The following is a 19,274-nucleotide window of genomic DNA, read 5'->3' on the forward strand; positions in this document are numbered from 1 at the left end:
TTGGTGGGACATTCAAGTAGAGATGACTTGAAGGCAGGAAAACATGTGAGATGGCAGAGAAGAGGGGTCAGGGTTGGAGAGGTAGATTTGTGAATCAACTATGTAAAGGTGGTATTTGAAGGCTAGGAAGTTAAGTCTTCAACAGTCATTCAGTAACTCCTGTATAATGGCCACTGTGCTCTTGAAGCAGAGAGACAAGAAGACATGCATTCAATCACATTTATTGAGCACTTACTGTGTACAAAGCACTGTACTGCAGATTATTAAGGTTTCCTTTGCAGAGACAGATAGCAACAAGGACTGACAATAAAATAAGGTCATTCTGTGTAGGTAACCTGACTTAGATGGGACTTTTAACATCACAGTTATTTTTAAATTAGCTATTGTTTCCTTCAACTAATTGATTATTTAATAAGAATGTTGTAAGCACATCCATTTTTCCTTTATGTAGGTATAGGGGTGACAGGGAATTTGCTTCATTGCTTTCTCTGCCCTCTTGGTTGCAGTTTGTGTAGAGAGTTGTGGGGCATGAAAGATGGAATATACAGACTTATATAGCTCCTGGAAGAGAAAAACAATAATGAAGAGCTCTGTTCTGTCATTTGCAATGAACTAGACAAATTACTCAGAGAAATTCCAAATGACAGAATCAATTTTAATTACGTTAGTAAAAAACCCAAAGGTAACATTTAAATGAAACGTTACTTCAGTCCCATGATATGCCGAAATGCAAGAGAACTGACAGTGCTCTTTTATTACCCTTGTTTTGTTTGTGAAATTGGCATCAAACATTTCAGTTCCTTTTTTACTCTATTGATGTTAAGAAAATTGAGCTTGACACCGATATTAACAATAAGGATTTGCAATATGCCTTCATTAAGGATTAGCACAAAATCAAGCTAGCTCCCCAAACTTGGAAAAACTGCTCAGCACATGCATTAGTTCATGTCTGGAAAAGAACTTTCTTTCATTGTCCTTCATTTCCTGGTTATGTGCAAAAATAGTCACTTTTATATGCTTTTTAAATTGTTTTTTAGGGAATATGAAACCCATGAATTTTAGTAGAAGGAAGAAATGGAAAATGAAAGGAGCAAATACTCTTCATCTGAATTTTACCCATCTGACATTATTTTCCATTACTCATAAAAGCAAATATTCACCACAGAATTAGGAAAAGGTGAAGTAAAAGGATGACATGATTTCATTAACCAAATTAAGGATAAATTGAAGATTAAAGACCAACAACTGGAAAATCCTTCTGCATTTAGCCTAGACTCTATTCAGAGAAGCTGCATGGCCTGGGAGTCAGAGGACGTGGGTCCTAATCCTGGCTCTGCCACTTGCCTGCTCTGTTACCTTGGGCAAGTCACTTCGCTTCCCTGGGCCTTAATTTCCTCATATGTAAAATGGGGATGAAATACCTATTCTTTCCTACCCCTTAGACTGTGAGCCTCATGTGAGACAGGGATTGTGCCTGACCTGATTACCTTGTACCTATCTCAGTGCTTAGAACAGTGCTTGGCACATAGTAACCCCTTAGCAAGTACCAGAATTATTACTATTAGATTCATAAAAAGTGCAAGCTGTCAGTGGCCTTGAGAGAATAATTCTCTCAATAATTCTAATACATTTTTTTGGAAAATTATTAGCAACCTATTATATGTTGCTGCATCAGCTGCAGATTCGCTCATCATCATCATCATCAATCGTATTTATCGAGCGCTTACTGTGTGCAGAGCACTGTACTAAGCGCTTGGGAAGTACAAGTTGGCAACATATAGAGAGACAGTCCCTACCCAACAGTGGGCTCACAATCCTTGACACATCACTGTTCTCAAGGTCAAGGTTCTGAGATGCAGTGTGCTGGGAGGGTATTGAGTGTTTCCATGACTAGCCAAATAAAAGGGGTCATGGTAGGAGCCACTTTCCTCAGACATAGCTTGGATCTGGTATATGGTCTATTCTTTGCCCACCCCTACCTTCCTCTTTTCTTCCATTAAGAAGATTCTATTCAGTGGGTGAGGATGGAGTATGTGTGTTAGCACTTTTGTCTTCAAAATTAATCTCAACATTTCATTTTAGAATTAAACTTTTAGTGTCAATTCAGCAGAAAGAGGTTTACTTCAAAAATCACAGAAGAGGGTTGCTTGGAACACCCTATTGCTCTAGAGGTAATTGCACTATCTCCTCCTTGTCACTTTTCTCATTTTTCTTCTCATTTTTCAGTGCAGGCTGATTATTTTGGGAGGGGTATTTGTTAAGTGCTTACTCTGTGCCAAGCACTGTTCTAAGCACTGGGGGAATACAAGGTGATCAGGTTGTCCCACATGGGGCTCACAATCTTAATCCCCATTTTACAGATGAGGTAACTGAGGCACGGAGAAGTGAAGTGACTTGCCCAAAGTCATACAGCTGACAATTGGCAGAGACAGGATTTGAACCCATGACCTCTGACTCCAAAGCCTGGGCTCTTTCCATGGAGCCATGCTGCTTATCGATATCTACACAAAGTCCTTCTTGAAAACTACTTTCATTCATTCATTCAATCATATTTATTGAGCACTTACTGTGTGCAGAGCTCTGTACTAAGCACTCGGGAGAGTACAATATAACCTCATCCTAGGGTTTGGAATCTGATAGTTTGATAGTAAAAAGGGTCAAATGATGGGTTCTAGTGTAAGCTTTTCTTGCTTCAGGAGCTTCTCATTTTCTTCACTCGAGTACTGACCAATCCATAGTGTGACACAAGGTGTGAGTAGGGGGATTTTTTGACCCTTTCTGGGACAAGCATCTTGCTTAACAAACTTCCCAAATAGTTTGTATGGCAGGGACAGTACACATCATCTCGATGACTGTGTTCTTTCCCTGTGTTTTTCACATTTTATTTTTCCATTCCCAGTTTCTGCTAATAGCAGCAGACCAAATCTCGGAGGACTGAAGAACGATATATCAGCTCCCTCTGTAAAACCAGCTGGTGCTTTCTCTTCATGCAATTAAAGGTGGCGATCAGAGTAATTCTGGGCAGTAGAGTCCCAATTGCTGGACTCTGAAGCAGGCAGCTTGATTTTGATTTCCTAATAGAGACATGCACCCAAAGAGTAAGAGTAAACAGGGACAGCTGTGGAAAGGCATTTGTTTATGTTCAAATGATCTAATAAACCTAGTCATAGGTCCAGGTGTTTTCCATATCTAAATATCACCTGATGGTATATGTCAGCCCACACTTCCTTCTCCTTTACAATGATCTTTCAAAGCTCTTGCTTGCCCCAGTACAATTAAATGCTGACATTCACCCTTTTTACATTATTCTACAGTTGAGCTTGAAAATGAAGTACCATTTTCCCAGATTTCCCTCTTGGGTTTTAAAAACAACGGCAACAAATGCCTTCACTTCTCTTCCATGAGCCCCTTCACATATTATCCTCTGAAAGAACAGGAGCTAATTCAACTAATTAGGCTTCCTCGTCCTGAGAAGACATAAGAGTGGGAAATTCCGTGGTATGATCCTATGAGTCACTTTCAGTGGGTGGAACATCTAGTCTAGTATCTAGGCCCCAAGCTATTGCAAACACTAGTGGGTGAACAGCCCTCTCCTAGACAAAGATACTCCAAATTCTCTTCACTGGAGATCAGCTGAGTCTTTAATCAAAGCAGTCCCTATTTGTGTATAACCTTTGTTCTGACGTGACCTGTGTCATCAACTACAACTCTGAGCTACCCATACGGGGGTCTCGATTTTCTGCAAGTACAAGACAAGCTAGTGTGTAATTTGGGGCCTGAACCATCCTTTCCCAGAAGCCTCCCTTTCTGCTGTTCATTAATTCATTAAATCATATTTATTGAGTGCTTACTGTGTGCAGAGCACTGTACAAAGCACTTGAGAGAGTGCAATATAACAATTAACAGATACGTTCTCTGCCTACAATGAGCTTACAATCTAGAGGAGGAGACAGATATTAACATAAATACATCATATATATGTACACAAGTGCTGTGGGGCTGGGAGGGGGGATGAATAAAGAAGCAAGTCAGGGTGATGCAAAAGAGAATGGGAGAAGATTAAATATGATTTAATGAATACGACTGAATGAAAGAAGAAGAAAAGAGGGTTTAGTCAGGAAAAGCCTCTTGGAGATGTGCCTTCGATAAGGCTTTGAAGGGGTGGAGAGTGACTGTCCGTCAGATCTGAGGAAGGAGGGTGTTCCAGGCCATAGTCAGGACATAGGCAAGGGGTCTGCGGTGAGATAAATGAGTTGGAGGTACAGTGAGAAGGTTAGCACTAAAGGAGAGAAGTGTGTGGGGTGGCTTGTAGTAGGAAGGTAGCGAAGTGAAGTAGGAGGGGGAAAGGTAATTGAGTGCTTTGAAGCCAATGGTGAGGAGTTTTTGTTTGATGCAGAGGTGGTTGGACAACCACTGGAGTTTCATGAGGAGTGAAGAAACATGGCCTGAATGTTTTTGTGGAAAAAATGATCCAAGCAGCTGTTCTGATTCACTTGTTGTGGATAGGGAATGCTTCTGTTATACTGTTATATTGTACTCCCCATCTCTGCACATGGTAAGCTCTCAATAAATATGATTGACTAAATTACATGAGAAGACAAAATTCTCACTGAAATTATAGGGCAGGATATGGTGAAAACTGAGTATTTTCTATCACTGACAATAGGAGCCCTGTCCTCCCTGACCCCCATGCTCGTAACCTTGATGTCATTTTGACTCATCTTTCTCATTCACCTTCCACACCCAGTGAGTTTCCGAGTCTTGCCAATTCTCCCTCAGTAGTATCTCACAGATCTGCCTCTCCTTCTGCATTCTTATAGCACTGCAGCAATCTCCCAGCCGGTTTCCCAGTTCTAGTTTCTCCCCATTCCTACCACAGTTAGGAATAATTTTCCTCTAACATCCATATGATTCTATCATTCACCTAATTGGAAAGCCAGAATGACTCCCAAGGTTCCCTCACCTTCAAACGAAGCTCCTTACCGTTGACGTCGTAGCATTCCACAATTTCCCTCCTGCTAATTGCTCTCATCATCTCTTGCTACACCTCTGCTCATGCATTCCACTCTATCTAAGTAAACTTTTCACATCCAATCACTAAGCCATTGTACATGTTATTCCTAGGTTTGGAATGCTCTCCCTCCTCTTCTTTGGTAAACTAACCTTGCCACCCTTTTAAATCATGGCTAAAGGTTCATATCATTATCACAACACCAACAGCACTGTACTAGATGAACAATAGTGTTTGAGAATAGACCAGATTCTGATGCTAAAGAAGCTTCCTATTTGTAGAGACTTTTTAGATTAACCCTACCTCCCTTAGATCAATTAGATCATTACAACTCTCTTTAGGACAAAAAGAATATAAGCTCCTATTATCCTCAGTCTTAGGCATTTTTAATGTTTAGGTTAAATGCCATATGTGATTTACATCTATCACATGATCCTACTTTTCTCAGATTGTAAGCTTCTTGAGAACAAGAGCCATATCTTGTTGTTTCCTTTGTAACTGCCCCTAGTTCCAGGTTGACTATAAACATTTCACAGAGGGGATTTGGGGTGGGAATTTTGAGCTTGACTAAATGGAGAAAGTAATTAAATGAGAATTGGCATTAAGTGAAATTCTCTTCATTGCTAAAAAAATTCAACTCAGCGCTACCCTTGTTTGCACTCCTCTTTTTTGAGTCCATGCTGCTGATTCACACTCAGTCTTTGTTCTTAACCATTATGGTTTAGACCATTCTGGTTGTCAGGGAAAAATTTTTCCACTCACTGCTGGTAGCCGGGCACTTCAGTTGAACACAGTTTCCTCTTCCAGTGATCTATGGGCCATTCTGTATTTTTATGTTAGGTCTACATGAGCCTCAGCAAAGTCTTGGCTCCCTTTGACTATTGTTCTTCATGTGATTTAATGCCACCTGAGGATCCTCTTCGTGTTAAGTTGCTTTAGACCCACTTGGGCTAATTTTTCTACCCAGTCCCAGATGAAAGCTTATTGCTAAACTCCAGAAAGCATGTTATAACTTTGGAAGACAAGAGGGTGGCTTCAGCTGCAGAGAAAAGACTGCCAGAATACACTTCTTTTGGCAGTTTTTGAGCAAACATGTAAACACAAGTTTTACCGCATGCAGCATCTCCAGTCAATTACAGTACCTGCTCATAGTTCATCTCAGTTCACCGTGATGTTCCCTCCTTGCAATTTTTAGTCTTTTTCTTCAGCTTGTTTGAAACTCCAATTGTCCTAATCAAGAATTTCTCAGATATGACTATGGGATAATGCTCGTGCAGCCACAAGGAGAAGCAGATAGATATAGGGGCATAGACACAAACTGACAGAGACATACAGATTGAAATTTAGAAGTAGATTCTGACACAGACAATAGGAGATCTGCAAATAGGCAGCAAGATAGTTTGTTTCATACATTTCTGCTCATTTTTCTTTATTTGCCTGAATTTCAAATTGTAGTCACAACACTTTATGATTAATAATAATAATAATAATATAAATAATAGTCGTGGTATTTGTTAAGTGCTTACTATGTGCCAAGCACCATATTAAGTTCTGTGCTTAATGTGCAAGATCAATGTGCAGTGTGCTTAATGTGGATATGTGCAAGATCATCAAGTCAGACCCAATCCATGTCCCACTGGATCACAGTACCTTCAGAAGGTACTTTCCTAGCCTATATTTTTAACTGTTGTTTAATGCATTCAAACTCTGTATAGTCTAGAAATCTCCAAAAATCATTGGATACAATCTGCAATTACAATTAGGAAATCAAATTTGGAGAGTTAGACATAAATTTGCAAATGAACACCCAGGCACTCGCAACCAGCAAATTGCTTGAAAAGAAAAGTTATACAATTCGTACATTTTTTAATAGCATTTGTTAGGTGCATTTGTTAGGTATGTATCAAACACTGATCTAAGCGCTGGACTAGATACAAGTTAATTAGGTTGGACAGAGTCCTTGTACTGCATGGGGCTCACAGTCTAAGAATTGGGGGAGAACAGGAGAACTGAGGAACAGAAGTTAAATGACTTGCCCAAAGTCACGCAGCAAGCATTTGGCAAAGGCTGGATTAGAACCCAGTTCCTTTTACTCCCAGACCCAAGCTCTTTCCACTATTCCATGCTGTTTCTAATTTAATTTGAGCTGTGACTATACATCTAAGTATGCCAAGTATATCCTTTAGAGCACAGGCCTGTGAGTCAGAAGGACCTGGGTTCTAATCTAAGCTCTGCCATTGTCTGCTGTGTGGCCTTGGGCAAGTCACTTAACTTCTCTGTGACTCAGTTACCTCAACTGTAAAATGGGGATTAAGAGTGTGAGCCCCATGTGGGACAGGGACTGTGTCCAACCTGATTTGCTTATGTCCACCCCAGTGCTAAGTACAGTGCCTGGCATATAGTAAGCACTTAACAAACACCACCATTATGAGAGAAGTAGCATGGCCTAGTGGATACAGTACCAGCCTGGGAGTCAGAAGGACCTGAGTTCCAATCCTGGCTCCTCCAATTGTCTTCTGTATGACCTTAGGCAAGTCACTTTACTTCTCTGTGCCTCAGTTACCTCAACTGTAAAATGGGGATTAATAGTATGAACCCTATGTGGGACAGGGACTACGTCCAACCTGATTAACTTGTATCTACCCCAGTGCTTAGAACAGTGCTTGGCACATAGTAAGTGTTTAACAAGTACCATAATTATTATTATTATTACATAACTTGTCATAAATTAACCATATGATTTTGGTTAAGAAAGAGTTATTAAGACAGCATGTAAGCATGGGTGCTTTCTCCTGCCTTCTCAGCACCTCTGTGTGCAAGAATGCTATGTACTGAGTATTCTTCCTAGATAAGAAATGCTATAGAGGACTGGATTAACACCGGTGCAATGGAATAATCCTTTCAGGCCCCACAGATCTATGGCCTCTCATGTATAGTTGTTTGATCACACCAGTATGGGTCATGCCAACTGCATCAGGCTGAGCGACTCAAAGACAGACGTTCCTATACTCTCACTATGCCACTTGTCCTTAACTGGCTCTGAGCTGAAGCTGGGCTAGTCTAATTGACTTGTAGCATATTAGCTCAGAGTATGGCTTGGAGCTAGGTAGGAGATGGGTGTCAACAGGGAAATAGAAAGATTGCCATCCTCAAACTAGATCTCACTAGTCTGGTTCTATTGGGGCCTATTCTGGACTCTGGGCACCCTTAATTTGGCTTTGAGTATGAACATTTCCAGTGAGAAAGTAGCTTTCCAGATCAGTAAAAGGTTGACTGACTGGTTTAAAATCAGCCCTAAGTCTGAGACATCTATATGTTTTTGTAAAATTGCCCTGAACATCTAGAAAAATCTGGACTCAACTAAGTTGTATGAACAGTCTAATCAGATATTCTTGTAAAACTAGCCCCCCCCCCCCCACACACACACAAACTCATACCCACACTCTCACACTCTCTTTCTCTCTCTCTTTCAATCTCCTAGTGTCCTGAAAGAGCAAAGGGCACTCCAGAAGGTGTCTGACTTGCTCATAGGAAATAACTTACACCTTGGCTAGCTATCAAAATAGCTAAAAACATAAGCAATTCCATTATTGGGTCAGCCTGATATTCTGTCTCAGGCTGCAACAAAAGAAGGTGGGCAGAAACCACATGATGGTTGCCCTTCTTGACATCATCTCAAAGTTTAGGAACGGACCTCAGACTTTTTCTCTACATCTCTAGCTTTCCCTTTAGCAAATGAGTGTGTCCATGAATTGATGCCAACCCCTCTTGAACGTCTTAATATTTTCGGCCTGCATAACTTCCTGTGGTAATGAATTCCATATGTTTACTACCTGCTAAGTGAAGAAGTGTTTCCTTTGATTTGTTTTGACCCTACCACCTTCCAGATTCAGTGAGTGCCCCCTTCTCTGGGTGTTTTGAGATTTGGCAAACAGGAATCCATTTTTTCCCTGTTCACACCTTTCATGATATTGCAGACTGCAATAATATTTCCACTAAGCCTTCATCTTTCCAGACTGAAGGTCCTAATCTTTCCCCATTCTAAAGCTTCTCCATTCTCCTGATCATCCTGAGTCCTGTATCTTTCTATTATGTCCTTGCAAATATGTGCTGACCAGAACTGCACACCATATTCCAGATGCAGACATACCTTGGTTTCATATAATGGCAAAACTGTAATTTTCCTCCCCCTTGTTAATGGTGCTTATCAATTGGTGGGCCTTTTGGAAATTCATCAAGATTCTGTGACTGCTTCGTGGTGGCATGATTCATCATGTCAGAACTGAAGGTGGCCTGTCTGAATTTCGCTGATCTCCTACTACAACCCAATCCATATCCTACATTCCTCTAACACCAACCTTCTTATTGAACCTCAATCTCAACTGTCTAATCAATGACCCCTAGCCCATGTCCTCTCTCTGGTCTGGAACTCATTCCCCCTGATATCCAACAGACCACTACACTCCCCACCTTCATAGCCCTACTAAAATCGTACCTCCTCCAAGAGGCCTTCCCTGACTAAGCCCTCATTTCTCCTATTCACCCCCCTTTTCTGCATTGCCTATGCACTTGGATCTTTTTACCTTGTTATTCACCCTATCCCCCAACCCCACAACACTTATGTACTTACCTATTTTCCCTATCAGTAATTTATTTTACTGTCTGTGTTCCCTCTGGACTGTAAGCTTCTTGCGGGCAGAAAATGTGTCTGTAAACTCTATTGTACTGTTTTCTCAGAAGCACCTAGAACAGTGCTCTGCACATGGTAAGCATTCAGTTAATACCATTGATTGATAGAGTAAACTATTGCCAATGGGTAAAACAGGATTATGTAGTCCATCCATTTCTGTTTAGCTTATTCTGCACAGCCATCTTGAAGGATTCAACAATTACATGGCATTGGCATTAGAATATGCTTCTGATCCTTTTGGAAACTTCCCACTCAAAACCTCCAAGCACCCACCCAAGGAAACATTTAGTTGATTGTGAAATATTTGCAGAGTCAGCTCTGTGCTATCATCATCATCATCATCATCAATCGTATTTATTGAGCGCTTACTATGTGCAGAGCACTGTACTAAGCGCTTGGGAAGTACAAATTGGCAACATATACAGTCCCTACCCAACAGTGGGCTCACAGTCTAAAAGGGGGAGACAGAGAGCAAAACCAAACATACTAACAAAATAAAATAAATAGAAAAGATATGTACAAGTAAAATAAATAAATAAATAAATAAATAGAAAAATAAATATGTACAAACATATATACATATATACAGGTGCTGTGGGGAAGGGAAGGAGGTAAGATGGGGGGGATGGAGGGGGGACGAGGGGGAGAGGAAGGAAGGGGCTCAGTCTGGGAAGGCCTCCTGGAGGAGGTGAGCTCTCAGCAGGGCCTTGAAGGGAGGAAGAGAGCTAGCTTGGCGGATGGGCAGAGGGAGGGCATTCCAGGCCCGGGGGATGACGTGGGCCGGGGGTCGATGGCGGGACAGGCGAGAACGAGGTACGGTGAGGAGATTAGCAGCGGAGGAGCGGAGGGTGCGGGCTGGGCTGTAGAAGGAGAGAAGGGAGGTGAGGTAGGAGGGGGCGAGGTGATGGAGAGCCTTGAAGCCCAGGGTGAGGAGTTTCTGCCTGATGCGCAGATTGATTGGTAGCCACTGGAGATTTTTGAGGAGGGGAGTAATATGCCCAGAGCATTTCTGGACAAAGATAATCTGGGCAGCAGCATGAAGTATGAATTGAAGTGGAGAGAGACACGAGGATGGGAGATCAGAGAGAAGGCTGATGCAGTAGTCCAGACGGGATAGGATGAGAGCTTGAATGAGTAGGGTAGCGGTATGGATGGAGAGGAAAGGGCGGATCTTGGCAATGTTGCGGAGCTGAGACCGGCAGGTTTTGGAGACGGCTTGGATGTGAGGGGTGAATGAGAGAGCGGAGTCAAGGATGACACCAAGGTTGCGGGCTTGTGAGACGGGAAGGATGGTAGTGCCATCAACAGAGATGGGAAAGTCAGGGAGAGGGTAAGGTTTGGGAGGGAAGACAAGGAGTTCAGTCTTCGACATGTTGAGCTTTAGGTGGCGGGCAGACATCCAGATGGAGATGTCCTGAAGGCAGGAGGAGATGCGAGCCTGGAGAGAGGGGGAGAGAGCAGGGGCAGAGATGTAGATCTGGGTGTCATCAGCGTAGAGATGATAGTTGAAGCCGTGGGAACGAATGAGGTCACCAAGGGAGTGCGTGTAGATTGAGAACAGAAGAGGACCAAGCACTGAACCTTGGGGAACCCCCACAGTAAGAGGATGGGAGGGGGAGGAGGAGCCTGCAAAAGAGACTGAGAAAGAATGACCGGAGAGATAAGAGGAGAACCAGGAGAGGACGGAGTCTGTGAAGCCAAGGTCAGATAGCGTGTTGAGGAGAAGGGGGTGGTCCACAGTGTCAAAGGCAGCTGAGGGGTCGAGGAGGATTAGGATAGAGTATGAGCCGTTGGATTTGGCAAGCAGGAGGTCATTGGTGACCTTTGAGAGGGCAGTTTCCGTGGAATGTAGGGGACGGAAGCCAGACTGGAGGGGGTCGAGGAGAGAGTTGTTGTTGAGGAATTCTAGGCAGCGCATGTAGACAACTTGTTCAAGGAGTTTGGAAAGGAATGGTAGGAGGGATATGGGGCGATAACTAGAAGGTGAGGTGGACTAACAACTAACAACAACAACTAACAACTAACAACTAACAACTAAGAAGGTGCTATGGACTAACAATAAGTCTGAAGGAAACTGAGGTAACATACGCACCACTGACAATTTTCATTGGTAATAATGAACTAAGTGCCACTGCAGAATTCAGTTATCTAGACACGAGTAAGAAATTAAATCAAGAAGTCAAAGCTAGGTTAGCTTTCTTGTACTTTCATCCCTTATGCTTTGGTAGACTGTCAGATCAAATATGGCAGCAATATGAATACAAGCTTTAAGCCAAACGAAAGGTGAGAATAATTGAAATGGCTCAATAATGCCTCCTACCTATGTTTTACAGCTTCACCAATCTCATTTAACATCCCCTGGTCATACTCCTCATCCTGGAGAGATGGTCTATTGAACATCCTTATATTAGCTACAAACAGTACACAAGTTTGAAGCAAGTACTAGCAAAGGTCTCTTGGGGTGACATTTTTTAAAGTCCCAGCAGTTGACTTTGAATGATGGTAAATGTCTCTCTAAGGTTATGGCAGAATTGTATAGATTTTTCTCTGGTGCTCTAATGGGGTTGGGATTTTTTCTTGATGAGGGGAATTACTGTGTCTTTCACCTTTACATTTGCAAGATGCTATTTTTCAGGATTACTAAAAGCAAAACAGGCTTTCTGTTTAGAGTTAACTTGCCCTAAAATTTAGCCTCTGATTCTGAAGCATTTTAGACTATTAAATAAGGTGTTAAGAACTCTGGACCTTTCTATGAAGAAAATAGTTTGTGGCACAAATCCATTGTCTTCATTCCTTAGCTTTAAGATCATCTTTAATACATATAACTAACACATACCAAACTACGGGTGCATTCTAGAAATCAAAAGAAGTAAATAAATTCAGTAGTTGACTTTTGCCCAAATTCCCTTTGAAAAGAGGAAGTTCTTATCCTCTTTGACACACATAACACATTACTTATGTTATGCTCTTTTGCTTTATAATGAATTCCATGGAAAAAGCAAAACCAAACAAAGTGTCTTTCTGTTTAGTCCTACATACAATATAAGTGAAATTCAAAATATGCAAATAGTGGGAGGAAAACAATCTAAGTCTTACAACCACATTCACAGGATGTTATTTAGAATAAAAGTAGTAACAGCAGGTAAAATAAAGATCAAGTTGTAATAGTAAAGTTATAATTAAGTTCTTACTATGTGCCAAGCGCTGCACTAAGCACTAAGGTAGATTCAAGTTATTCAGGTTGGATACTGTAGGAGGGAGTAGGATTTAATCTACATTTTACAGATGAGGAAACTGAGACACTGAGAAGTTAAGCGACTTGCCTAGTGTACGCTGCAGAGAAGTGGCAAAGCCAGTATTAGAACTCCCAGGTTCCTGTCTTTCCACTAGGCCATGCTGCTTCTGCATTTACTCATTGAATTCATTTTTTTCTCAGCAATTGTGTATCATTCCTCAGTCTTATTTTATATGCTCACTTTGGATTTTAAAATATTTGAAATAGTTTTAACCCTTAAAATTGGGCTAGTGCTAGGTTACTCCTTAATAACTGTGTCCAGCCCGATTACCTTGTATCTACACCAGCACTTAGAATGGGGCTTAGCACATAGTAAGTGCTTAACAGGTACAATTGGAGAAGCAGTGTGGCTCAGTGGAAAGAGCACGGGCTTTGGAGTCAGAGGTCATGGATTAAAATCCTGGCTCCACCCCTTGTCAGCTGTGTGACTTTGGGCAAGTCACTTAACTTCTCTGTGCCTCAGTTACCTCATCAGTAAAATGGGGATTAAGACTGTGAGCCCCCAGTGGGACAACCTGATCAACCTCCCCAGTGCTTAGAACAGTGCTTTGCACATAGTAAGCATTTAATAAATGCTACCATTACTATTATTATTATTGATGATAATAATAATATACTACACATTTGGGTTTTGGGTAGTTGATCTTGCGATGTATTTTGAGTGGTCTGGTTTATGAGAAATATTAGTTTTGCAGGTTGAATGAAACCAAAATAAATGGATGTGTAACATTTAAAAGAACAATAAAAAAGGGAGGGAAAACAAGAAAACAGGAGCCACAGGGTTGAGGTGCTCCTTATACACACCCATTTCCTTTAGCTCATCCAACCAACCAAACTTCTGGTGGAACTAGAAGTGCAGAGTTGGTCAAGAATGTATTTTTTCCAAAACGACATTTAAAAGCTATGGTTTATGTAAGTGGCAGCTGTATCAATAGTGCTGCCTCTGCCACCTTTTATTTTCCTAGAAGTCCAGGAAGATGAGTCAGAAGAAAAACTGGAATTGGCTCAGGGGGAGAGAGGGAGGGGGAGAGGGAGGGGGAGAGAGAGAGAGAGAGAGAGACAGAGAGAGAGAGACAGAGAGAGACAGAGACAGAGAGAGAAATTGATTGAGATTTAAGGGGTGCCATGTGTGAGCCAAGCATATGGAAATCTTATCTGCCCCTCTGAGGATGGATTGGATTTTCTTATTCATTCTCTCTATTCCCACCAAGTAATAATAATAGCAGCACAATAATAAAAATAATAACAACAAGGTATACTGAATGTTTCATAAACTTTACAATCTTAGTGCTGAAAGAGACCTTGAGAGGTTAATAGTCATAGTTCCAGGAAGGTGAATGTTAAAACCCCCCCAAGTTTGAAAATTGTCTTTTTTTTAATGATCTAAAGATGTAGGCTCAGCAAACTCACTCTTGCTAAATTTCCTCTGTTTCAGTTCTGTGTGGACCTGGGGAACAACTGGCCAAGATCCTTCTCATTGCAGTTTTTCATCCAATTAAAGGCAGGTGATGTCATCCCCTAGCCTTCTATTTTTCAGGCTACAATCTTCATTCCAGTAACCTTTCCTAATCTATTTTATTCCCCATCCCTTTAACCATTTCATTGTTCTTAAAACAAAAAAAGGGATGCAGGAAATCTCATACTTGGATCCATCCAGATCAGAACTGTATCTCTGACAGTGGTAACCAGATATTAGGTGCAAGTAATTGATGGTTGAGTCCTAACAGTTAAGAATGGACAATCTATAACCTTAAATTTGCCTTCTAAATCCTTACCCATCCTATAGTAACCTGTTGCTGACCTCATCCATGAATTTATCCAAACCCCTTTTTACCTGCTGATATTTTTGGTTTGCACAGTGCCTGGGGCAGTGAATTCCATATACTTACCAGCCAGCATGTAGACTAGATGAAGGCTCTTCATTCATTTATTTGTATTTATTGAGTGCTTACTGTGTGCAGAGCACTATACTAAGTGCTTGGGAAAGTACAATTCAATAATAGACATATTCCCTGCCCACAATGAGCTTACAGTCTAGAGGGGTGAGACATACATCAATACAAATAAATAAAATACAGATATGTACATAAGTGCAGTGTGGCTGGGAGTGGGGAAGAACAAAAGGAGCAAGTCAGGGTGATGCAGAAGGGAATGGGAGAAGAGGAAAAGCAGGGCCTAGTCTGGGAAGGCCCTCGGAAGAGATGTACCTTCAATAAGGCTCTGAAGCTGGAGTGAGTAATTGTGTGTCAGATTTGAGGAGGGAAGACATTCTAGGCCAGTGGAAGGACATGGGCCAGGGGTCAGCGGTGAGACAGGCGAGACTAAGGCACAGTGAGAAGGTTAGCACTAAAGGAGCAAAATGTACAGGCTGGTTTGTAGAAGGAGAGCAGTGAGTTGAGATAGGAGGGGACAAAGTGGTGGAGTGCTTTAAAGCAAATGGTGAGGAGTTTTTGTTTGATACGGAGGTAGATGGACAACAATGGAGTTTTTTGAGGATCGGGGTGACTTGTCCTGAATATTCACTTCCTCTTAATAAAATGTCATGCCTGAAACTGGACAAAAAACTCAACGAGACTGACAAATGCAAGCATAGAAGAGGATTATATTCCAGTTCTTGCATTTCATATCTTGTGAACCCGCCTCAGTACCACGTTGCTGGATCATATTCAACTTACTTTCTACTGTATTCAGATGGCTCCCTAGGGAATTCATTTTTTTGTTCGGTGGCCTTTGCTAAGCTGCACTTTTGCACCTTTCCCAAGAGGATGGTGGGAAAACAAGACCTCTGGCATGCCCCTAGCATTAGCCCATTGTGTTATCACTCAGAACATCACCATACTTCAGAAGTCTGACCTCTGTAAACTTCACTGTTTGGCTTGACAGCAGAAGAATTCACCCAGCCTTTTGAGGGGAGGTAGCCTGATTCTGCTCAAATGTTTACATTTTTCTTGGAATTTTGCTATTAAAATTAAATGATAACTTATGAAAGTGCATAAGTGAGAATAATAAGATCACTTTGTGTTCAGTGATAAAATTGATCAGTCTCTTTTTCAGTTCAAATGTGGTCTAGATCTCTAATGGCTTGTATTGATGCCATATAAGGGCTTCTTAATACACAAAGAAAGGAAGTTAATCAGTGTACTTTTATCTTCTTTGGGGTGTTCAAATATTTTCTATTCTGGCAATGGAAAATTGTTCTGTGAAACCATCTTAGTTTTCTGTAGGGGGATTATTGACTAGAGTGCTCTATTGCCTGAAAAAGTAGCATGGCACGGTGGAAAGAGCATAGGCATGGGAGTCAGAGGACCTGGCTCCACCACCTGGCTGCTGTGTGACTTTGGGCAAGTCACTTACCTTCTCTGTGCCTCAGTTTCCTCATCTGTAGAATGAGGATTCAATACCTCCCCTTCCTACTACTTTTACTGTGTGACTCATGTGGGACAGAAACTGTGCCTTTCCTAATTATCTTGTATCTAACCCACAACTTAGTACAGTGCTTGGCACATAGTAAGTGCTTACTACTTCCATTATTGCTATAAATGTTTGAGTTCATTTCTGCGGTCATGAGTCCTGTGGATGGGCTAGGCTTACCAGACGAGGAAGTTCTTCCATGTCTTCCCTTCACTGTCAGAGAGAAATGCTGCCTTATTTCTAAGCTCCATCAGTCCAGATGTTTGCGAGCCCTTCCAGGAAAGGTCCAGTCTCTGTCCAGGACCTCCTTACAGCTGTTGTTAGTCTGGCATGCCAATTATTGACTTTGAAACAGCCATAACCTTTGGCACAGGTCCCGATGTTTTTCCCTGGTCTCTAAAGTGGGAGCAGGACTCCCCCAGGTGGTGCTGGTTTAGGCTGTAAATACTAGTCCCTTCCAATAGGTGGGACAGGTTCAGGATCAAAGAACAGGAACACCTTATCATATGGTGCTGGTTCAATGTCCAGAGGCAAGAACTCTCCATAGAGTGTTGTGGGTCCAAGATACATTAACTTAAGCGCTTAGTACAGTGCTCTGCACACTGTAAGCGCTCAATAAATACGATTGAATGAATGAATGAACTAGTCCTTGGAGATCAGTATCCCTTTCTTACCCAGGCAAGAGTGGCTCTGCGGCCTGGTTTGAGCCCCAAATCTGCTTCCTGTCCTACCCAGAAGATCACCAGCCTTCCATCAGAGAACGTTCCTTTCTGGGGTTGCTGAGCAACTAGCACAGCAACAGAACAAAAGGAGTGAGCCTGGAGTCTCCTCCACCTTCCTTGTGAAGTTTCTAAATGGCTCCACATTAGTCCGATGGAAATCCCACCCTGTTGAAATGATCTCCTTTCATGTTTCTGCTTTTGTAGATTTTCCAGCTAAATAATTTTCTCCCCCTTGTACCAGCTCCCCTTTCACCAGCACTCTTGGTTCCAGGCCCATTACTTTCTTGACCTCACTTCCCATGCCCCGAGCTTGCCCTGCCACCCCCCACCCCTCATCTCTAGCATGCCCAGCACCTGATTGTGGCTCCCATTAGACTACAGGCTCCTTGAGGGCAGGGAGCATGCCTACGAATTCTATCATATTGTACTCTCCCAGGTGCTTAGTATAGTGCTCGGCACACAGTAAGCATTCAGTAAATACCGTGATTCATCAATTTTTTTATTTTTATTCTCAACTTTATTACACTGCTGCTGTCACTACCAGCACCACCAGAAGCCCCTTCCTTGGCTTCTGGTTTCTGCTTTCTGAGGCTCTAAAGCTAGGCAGCTATGGCTTAATAGTAATAATTATGGGGTTCATTAAATGCTTATTATGTGCCAGGAACTGTACTAAGCACTGGTGTAGTTACAAGCATATCAGGTTGGACACAGTCCCTGTCCCATAGGGAGAATCACAGTTTTAATCCCCTTTTTACAGATGAGGTAACTGAGGCACAGAGAAATGAAGTGATTTTCCCAAACTCACAGAGCTGACAAGTGGTAGAGCTGGGATTAGAACCTAGGTACTTCTGACTCCCAGGCTCGTGCTCTATCCACTAGGCCATGCTGCTTCTCGATAAGAAGCTTTACTGGGAAAAGACGGGGGGATGGACAGGCAGCAACATCCAGGGAGGAGGAGGAAGTGGTCCACGGATGAAGAGGTTCGTGGCAGTAACTCCATCTTAGAACTCCTTCCTTGCCATTATTATCTGCTCTACCACTCATCATCTAACACTTCCAGTCTGGCCCTAGGTCCCATGGGGAAAGTATCAGTGGTCAGGGGTCTACTCTGAAATCACCACTGGAAGTTGATGTAATCAATCAATCATTCTTATTTTGAGTACTGTACTAAGCTCTTGGGAGGGTACAATATAACAGAGTTGACAGAAACTTTCCCTGCCCACAAGGAGTTTATAGTCCAGAGGGAGAGACAGATATTAATATAAATAAATAAATACATTATAGGTATGTATATTAAGTGCTATGGGGCTGAGGGTGTAGTTATAAAGGGTATAAATCCAAATGCAAGGGTGATGCAGAAGGGAGTGGGAGAAGATTAAATGAGGGTTTGTCAGAGAAGGCCTCTTGGAGGAGATGTGCTTTTAATAAGGTTTTGAAGGCAGAGAGAATGATCATCTGACAGATATGAAGGAGGTTGGAGTTCTAGGGCAGAGGCAGGATGTGGGCAAAGGGTCGGTGGTGAAATAGATGAGATCAAGGAACAGTGAGTAGGTTGGCTTAAGAGGAGCAAAGTATGTGGGCTTGGTTGTAGTAGGAAATCAGAGAGGTATGGTAGGAGAGGACCAAGTGATTGAATGCTTTAAAACCTATAGTAAAGAGTTTCTGTTTGAGGTAGAGGTGGATGGGCAACCACTGGAAGTTCTTGAGAAGTGGGGAAAACATATACCGAATGGTGTTGTGGAAAAATTATCTGGGCAACAGAGTGAAGTAAGAACTGAAGTGGTGAGAGACAGGGCAGGGAGGTCAGCAAGGAGGATAGGATAAGTGCTTGGATTAACATGGTAGCAGTTTGGATGGAGAGGAAAGGGTGGATTTTAGCAATGTTGTGAAGGTTGAACCTACAGGATTTGGTGGTAGATTGAATATGTGGATGGAATGAAAGAAATGAATTTAGGACAAAGTCATGGTCATGGGCTTGTGAAACAGAGAGGAAGGTGGTGCTGTCTACAGTGATGGGAAAATCAGGGGAAAGACAGGGTTTGGGTGTGAAGATAGTTCTGTTTTGGACATGTTAAGTTTGAGGTGTCAGTGAGACATCCAAGAAGAGATGTCCTGAAGGCAGAAGGAAATGTGAGACTGCAGAGA

General features: G+C 42.1%; 1 long non-coding RNA gene across 1 annotated transcript in view; it reads right to left on the bottom strand.

Annotated features, from left to right (window-relative positions):
* Nucleotides 1-340: 340 nt before the first annotated feature.
* The window catches only part of LOC119950060, a 289,948-nt gene continuing 271,014 nt past the window's right edge, over nt 341-19,274 (bottom strand). The window contains exon 5 of the long non-coding RNA XR_005457332.1: nt 341-561. This is a non-coding gene — a long non-coding RNA (uncharacterized LOC119950060). The remainder of the gene's footprint in view (nt 562-19,274) is intronic.

This window comes from Tachyglossus aculeatus, chromosome X1, assembly GCF_015852505.1.
Source record: "Tachyglossus aculeatus isolate mTacAcu1 chromosome X1, mTacAcu1.pri, whole genome shotgun sequence".
Classification (NCBI taxonomy): Eukaryota; Metazoa; Chordata; class Mammalia; order Monotremata; family Tachyglossidae; genus Tachyglossus; species Tachyglossus aculeatus.